General features: G+C 42.5%; 1 non-coding gene across 1 annotated transcript; it reads right to left on the reverse strand.

The window, feature by feature from the left end:
* Positions 1-4,706: 4,706 nt before the first annotated feature.
* Positions 4,707-4,778, reverse strand: TRNAH-GUG (transfer RNA histidin (anticodon GUG)). The gene has a single exon. It is a non-coding gene; the product is annotated as a tRNA-His (tRNA).
* Positions 4,779-7,783: the final 3,005 nt, after the last annotated feature.

Here is a 7,783-nt window from a genome sequence, read left to right on the forward strand (position 1 = left end):
AGTAGGCTCAGGAATCTGTACACCAGTTGATTGACAGTTGAGAGGCGGCACCAAAGAGCCAAACCTCAACCTCAGTAAGCACAAATAGGTGAGTACACACCCAGGAAGCAGCCCGAAACAGCTGTCTAACTTCCATGTACCTAATTTACTGTAAGGTAACAAGGAATCAGGGTGAAAGGAACTCTGCCCATCTGTTTTCGCCATTGCCGGAATTCGAACCCCGGACCACAAGATTACTTATCCAGCGTGCTGTATGCTCAGCCACCAGTGCCTTCTCGCGCACACACACACAGACAAACACACACACGCACACATACACACCCACACACTGTACTTACCTATTTGTGCCTGCAAGATCGAGCACTGACTCATGGATCCCGCCTTTCTAGCCATCAGTTGTTTACAGCAATGACTCCTGCCCCATTTCCCTATCATACCTAGTTTTAAAATTATGAATAGAGTTTGCTTCCACAACCTGCTCCTTAAGTGCATTCCATTTTTCCGCTACTCTCGTGCTAAAAGAAAACTTCCAAAGATCTCTAATACTCATCTGAATTTCCAGCTTCCACCCAGTCCCCTCGTTCTGTTACCATTATGTGTGAACATTTCATCTATTTCCACTTTGTCAGTTACCGTGAGTATTTTATACGTTCGTATCATATCCCCCCTCTCCCTTTTTTTCTAGTGTGTTAAGGTTCAGTTCCTTCAGGCGCTCTTCACATCCCATCCCTCGTAACGCTGGGACGAGCTTCGTCGCAAACTTCTGAACCTTTTCCAGTTTCCTTATGTGTTTCTTCAAGTGGGGGAATCCATGATGGTGCGGCATACTCTATGACTGATCTCACAAAGGCAGTGTAAAGCGCCCTAAATGCCTCCTCACTTAGGTGTCTGAATGATGTTCTAACTTTTGCCAGTGTAGAGTATGCTGCTGTCGTTATCCTATTTATATGTGCCTCAGGAGTTAGATTAGGTGTGTCATTTCATGTCATTTACGTAAACTAGAAATAGAATTGGTCCCAGCACCGATCCTTGAGGTACTCCACTCGTTACTGTTCGCCAGTCCGACTACTCGCCCCGTACCATTATTCTCTGGCTCCTTCCTGTTATGTAGTTCCTTACCCATGCTAGGGCCTTTCTGCTTGCTCCTGCCTGACTCTCAAGTTTGAGTAGCAGTCTCATGTGCGGTATTGTATCAAAGGCCTTTTGACAGTCAAGAAATATACAATCTGCCCAACCTTCTGTCCTGCCTTATCCTTGTTATTTTATCATACAATTTCAAAAGGTTTGTTAGGCATGATTTTCCTGTCCAGAACCCATGTTGATGTTTGTTTACATACCTAATGCTCTCCAGGTGTGCAACAAGTCTTAGCCTAATTATTCTTTCCAGGGATGCATTTCAATGATACGTGTCTGTAGTTAAGTGCCTCCTAATCTGCTTTCTTGAAATCGGTACATTAGCCTTCTTCCAGTGTGTGTGTGTGTGTGTGTGTGTGTGTGTGTGTGTGTGTGTGTGTGTGTGCTCACCTAGTTGTACTCACCTAGTTGTGTGTGTGTGTGAGAGTGTGTGTGTGTGTGTGTGTGTGTGTGTGTGTGTGTGTGTGTGTGTGTGTGTGTGTGTGTGTGTGTGTGTGTGTGTGTGTGTGTGTGTGTGTGTATTGTGTGTGTTTTCACCTAGTTATTCTCAGCTAGCTGTGCTTGCGGGGGTTGAGCTCTGCTCTTTCGGCCCACCTCTCATCTGTTAATCAACTGTTACTAACTACTAACTTTTTTCCAAACACGCCAAAAAAGCAGCCCGTAACAGCTGTCTAACTTCCAGGTAACTATTTACTGCTAGGTAACAGTAACAGGGCGAAAGAAACTCTGCCCATCTGTTTCCGCTGGCGCCGGGAATCGATTCCCGAACCACAGGAATACGTATCCAGCGTGCTGTATGCTCAGCCACCAGCGCCCTCTCACATACACACACCCTGTGTGTGTGTGTGTGTGTGTGTGTGTGTGTGTGTGTGTGTGTGTGTGTGTGAGAGAGAGAGAGAGAGAGAGAGAGAGAGAGAGAGAGAGAGAGAGAGAGAGAGAGAGAGAGAGAGAGAGAGAGAGAGAGAGAGAGAGAGAGAGAGAGAGAGAGAGAGAGAGAGAGAGAGAGCTTCAGTTGGAACCATGAGGAGAGTATGGTGTAGATGATTACAGTGAGTATGGTGTAGATGATTACAGTGAGTATGGTGTAGATGATTACAGTGAGTATGGTGTAGATGATTACAACGGCATTGGTTGTGTGTAGTGTATAATTACAGTGATGATGGTCGTGTGTAGTGTAGATGGTTACAGTGATGATGGTCGTGTGTAGTGTAGATAGTTACAGTGATGGTCGTGTGTAGTGTAGATGGTTACAGTGATGATGGTCGTGTGTAGTGTAGATGGTTACAGTGATGGTCGTGTGTAGTGTAGATGGTTACAGTGATGATGGTCGTGTGTAGTGTAGATGGTTACAGTGAAGGTCGTGTGTAGTGTAGGTGGTTACCGTGATGATGGTCGTGTGTAGTGTAGATGGTTACAGTGATGGTCGTGTGTAGTGTAGGTGGTTACAGTGATGATGGTCGTGTGTAGTGTAGATGGTTACAGTGATGAAGGTCGTGTGTGTCTCGCCGCTGCAACCATTGTAACAATAATATTGACTCTAGAAAATTCTGATTAATACTGAGTAACACTTCCTACTGGTTGTACTTGTAACACTTTATTGAGGTAAAACCTGGTAATACTAGTTATTGAAACACTGGTAATTTAGACGCAATGTAATTTGAACTGAAATATGGCGCACGACGGATGGTTTCACCCCGGGATCAAAGGTAACTTCCCAAGGAAATGCTACACAGAGAACTTATAATTAAACCACTGCCACCATCTTGCCTGTCACATAGTTATATCAAGCAATGAGGCAAGAAGCATTGCTTGGCTTTTGAGAGTCCATTTCTAACTGTCATTAATTACTGACTGGTTGGTAACCAAACTGAACTCAGAGGAATAGGAGGTTCCATTATCTGACACAGAATGGAAAGTTTAACATGAGTTTATTGAGAACAAAATATGATATTCACCAAACTATAAGTCCCTACTCTAAACTCTGGCAATTGTTTAGATATTACAGATGGAAAATATCAAAGATCACACACATTACCTTTTGGGTCCTGCTCTACGACCTGGTTGAATTCACTCTGTTTCCTGAGGCCTGTTTGATGACGTGTAGCCCACTCCAGCACTCGTTCTTTCCTAACTATCATCCAGGGGTATGTATACAAGCTTTCGTCACATCCCGAATCAAGGAAGGGGTCGTTTGCACTGTTGTTGGAAAGTTTGGTGTGGTCCTGTTCCTAGCTGATTCAGCCTGCACAGAAAAAAGTGTTTAGCTCACCTAACTTGTTCGTCAGCACTTCAAGGAGTGAGCTCCTCATGGTGTGCAAAAACACTCAAGATGTGCCATTAAGTTTGTTTGCCAAGACTATCAGGATTATTCGCAAATATGAACAGGCTGACTATCTTGAGGTTATCTTGAGATGATTTTGGGGCTTAGCGTCCCCGCGGCCCGGTCCTCGACCAGGCCTCCTTTTTGTTACCCCCCCCCCCTCCCCTCTCCCCCCAGGAAGCAGCCCGTAGAAGTTGTCTAAATCCCAGGTTCATATTTACTGCTAGGTAACAAGAGGCATCAGGGTGAAAGAAACATTTTGCCCATTTGTCTCCTCCACCGGTGATTGAACCCGGAAGCTCAGGACTCCAAATCCGAAGCACTGTCCAACCGGCTGTCTGGTGCCCCTAGACTAGGGTGTAGCCAGAAAGTATTTCAATTACCTCTAGCTGAATCTAAGGTCACATGGCTGACCTTACCAAGGAGGTTCAAAGGGTGAGTCATGGATGTACTTTCTCTGGGCGATACACGCACATGACTGTAAAGCTGCCACCCAGTTGGGTGGGTGTGGAGCACATGGCTGTAAAGCTGCAGCCCATTTCGGTGGGTGTAGAACACATGACTAAAACTGCCACCCACTTGGGTGGGTGTGGAGCACATGACTGTAAAGCTGCCGCCCAGTTAGGTGGGTGTGGAGCATATGAATGTAAAGGTGCCACCCAGTTGGGTGGGTTTGGAGAACAAGATTGTAAAGCTGCCTTCCAGTTGGGTGGGTGTGTAACACATGACGGTAAAGCTGCCGCCCAGTTGGGTGGGTGTGGAGCACATGACTCTAAACCTGCCACCTAGTTGGGTGGGTGTGGAGCACATGACTGTTAAGCTGCCGCCCAGTTGGGTGGGTGTGGAACATATGACTGTTAAGCTGCCGCCCAGTTGGGTGGGTGTGGAACAAGACTAGTTACTGTGTGACTCACCATAGATGTTAAGTGCCTTGTATAGTGACTGTTGTGAGTCTCTTGTTGAATCACTTGTGATATAAAAAGATTATCGGTGTGTATATGTATTTGTGTAAATGATTGTATATAATATGTATATGTATATATGGCATTAACAATTGTGTAACTAGCTTCAAATGATTGTCACTTGCTCAGCTAAATGAACTATGGGGTTCAGTTTCTGAACCCATTGTGTGCCTCTGTAACCCTTCCCGCAACCGCCCACGGGTTGGGTATGGGGTGCATAATAAAAAAGAAATTAAATTTCTACAGGAGTTGATGTAAGTTTTAAACATCTCTCATAAAATACAATCACCTGCCGTGACCAGGATTCGAACCTGGGTTATTGCGGCCACAACGCAATGTACTAACCACTATACGATCACGGCCACCGTGGGTGTGCATGTAGAGATGGGTGGTTGGTTGTAATTGACGAGAGTAGACCTCTCTCTCTCTCTTTCTCCCTCCCTCCCCCCCCCCCCCTCCTACATACCTTTAGTATGTGTATCCTGGTCTCTACACAAAGTTCTTACCAAAAAAATAAATGAACAAACCAACGTTAACTATCTAACCCAACTTATCCATATACAGAAAACGTGGATATGTGAGACCCGCTACTGTTCATTGAAATTCGTCCGTTGGGGAACCACAAGACACAAAGCGAGACGTGCAAGGTGAGAGGTCGGGTTGCATAAACAACATCAGATCAACGTAAGGACTATCCTCAGAAATATGACAACAGAATTATTCATAACTCCATACATACCGTGCCTGTAAGGTCGCCCTCGCCTCCTATAACTCTGAGATGTTGGGGTTCACTGTATGTTTGGGTATTATGGATGGCTGGAGGGAAGATGAGGGAGAGAGAGAGATGGAGGAATGGAAGGAGAGAAAGCCAAACAGACAGTCAAGTAATCAACCACACACTGCTAGGCCTCGAGAGAGGTGAATGTCGTTTCTACCTTCAAGAGCACACTTATGGACTGTCAGCTCCAACAATGTCATTCAATAGGTATGACAACATGTCTTTCCAAGCACCTGACATTGTACAGACAACAACGTCACGTTAAACAAGGTGTAATCTCTACCCCACAACCACATTATTGCCAAAAATATTCTCATCATCGTCAGAGATATTCTCATCATCATCAGAGATATTCTCAACATCGTCAGAGATATTCTAATCATCATCATAGATATTCTCATCATCGTCAGAGATATTCTCATCATTTTCATCCTCACGCTCACATTCCCAGAACACAATGCAACACACAATATATATATATATATATATATATATATATATATATATATATATATATATATATATATATATATATATATATATATATATATATATATATATATATATGTCGTCCCTAGTAGCCAGAACGCACTTCTCAGCCTACTATGCATGGCCCGATTTGCCTAATAAGCCAAGTTTTCTTGAAGTAATATATTTTCTCTAATTTTTTTCTTATGAAATGATAAAGCTACCCATTTCATTCTATATGAGGTAATTTTTTTTTTATTGGAGTTAAAATTAACGTAGATATATGACCGAACCTAACCAACCCTACCTAACCTAACCTAACCTATCTTTATAGGTTAGGTTAAGTTAGGTAGCCGAAAAAGTTAGGTTAGGTAAGGTTAGGTAGGTTAGGTAGTCGAAAAACAAATAATTCATGAAAACTTGGCTTATTAGGCAAATCGGGCCTTGTATAGTAGGCTGAGAAGTGCGTTCTGGCTACTAGGTACGACATATATATATATATATATATATATATATATATATATATATATATATATATATATATATATATATATATATATATATATATATATATATATATATATATATATATTATTATTATATTTTGGTAGCAGTCTTTCCTGTAGACATATATTATTAAATATGACCGAAAAAGTAAGATTAATAATTCTAACACGAATTTTCTCAATCTTTCGTACATTACGCTTCACGAAATCAAAAGGTAAAGGTGGTAAATCAAAAATCAATTCTCCAAAATTCATTTTTATTTCTAGTCTGACGCGACACGGGCGCGTTTCGTAAAACTTATTACATTTTCAAAGTCTTTAGTTCACAAATACACAACTGAATAGAACTTACGTATCTCCGATTTTATATCTACATTTGAGTGAGGTGGAAGGGGTGATGTGGCATTAACACAAGACAGAACAAAATGTGGTATTAATAGGGTATTAATTTCATCAACACAAGACAGAACAAGAGTATTATTAGGGTATTAATTTCATCAACACAAGACAGAACACGAAACAATGGATATTGAATAGAAGTGTTTGTAGAAAGCCTATTGGTCCATATTTCTTGATGCTTCTATATTGGAGCGGAGTCTTGAGGTGGGTAGAATATAGTTGTGCAATAATTGGCTGTTGATTGCTGGTGTTGACTTCTTGATGTGTAGTGCCTCGCAAACGTCAAGCCGCCTGCTATCGCTGTATCTATCGATGATTTCTGTGTTGTTTACTAGGATTTCTCTGGCGATGGTTTGATTGTGGGAAGAGATTATATGTTCCTTAATGGAGCTCTGTTGCTTATGCATCGTTAAACGCCTAGAAAGAGATGTTGTTGTCTTGCCTATATACTGGGTTTTTTGGAGCTTACAGTCCCCAAGTGGGCATTTGAAGGCATAGACGACGTTAGTCTCTTTTAAAGCGTTCTGTTTTGTGTCTGGAGAGTTTCTCATGAGTAGGCTGGCCGTTTTTCTGGTTTTATAGTAAATCGTCAGTTGTATCCTCTGATTTTTGACTGTAGGGATAACGTTTCTATTAACAATATCTTTCAGGACCCTTTCCTCCGTTTTATGAGCTGTGGAAAAGAAGTTCCTGTAAAATAGTCTAATAGGGGGTATAGGTGTTGTGTTAGTTGTCTCTTCAGAGGTTGCGTGGCTTTTCACTTTCCTTCTTATGATGTCTTCGACGAAACCATTGGAGAAGCCGTTATTGACTAGGACCTGCCTTACCCTACTGAGTTCTTCGTCGACTTGCTTCCATTCTGAGCTGTGGCTGAGAGCACGGTCGACATATGCGTTAACAACACTCCTCTTGTACCTGTCTGGGCAGTCGCTGTTGGCATTTAGGCACATTCCTATGTTTGTTTCCTTAGTGTAGACTGCAGTGTGGAAACCTCCGCCCTTTTCCATGACTGTTACATCTAGAAAGGGCAGCTTCCCATCCTTTTCCATCTCGTAAGTGAAACGCAGCACGGAACTCTGCTCAAATGCCTCCTTCAGCTCCTGCAGATGTCTGACATCAGGTACCTGTGTAAAAATGTCGTCAACATACCTGCAGTATATGGCCGGTTTCAAGTTCATGTCGACTAAGACTTTTTGCTCGATGGTACCCATGTAGA

This window comes from Procambarus clarkii, chromosome 30 (assembly GCF_040958095.1).
Source record: "Procambarus clarkii isolate CNS0578487 chromosome 30, FALCON_Pclarkii_2.0, whole genome shotgun sequence".
Classification (NCBI taxonomy): Eukaryota; Metazoa; Arthropoda; class Malacostraca; order Decapoda; family Cambaridae; genus Procambarus; species Procambarus clarkii.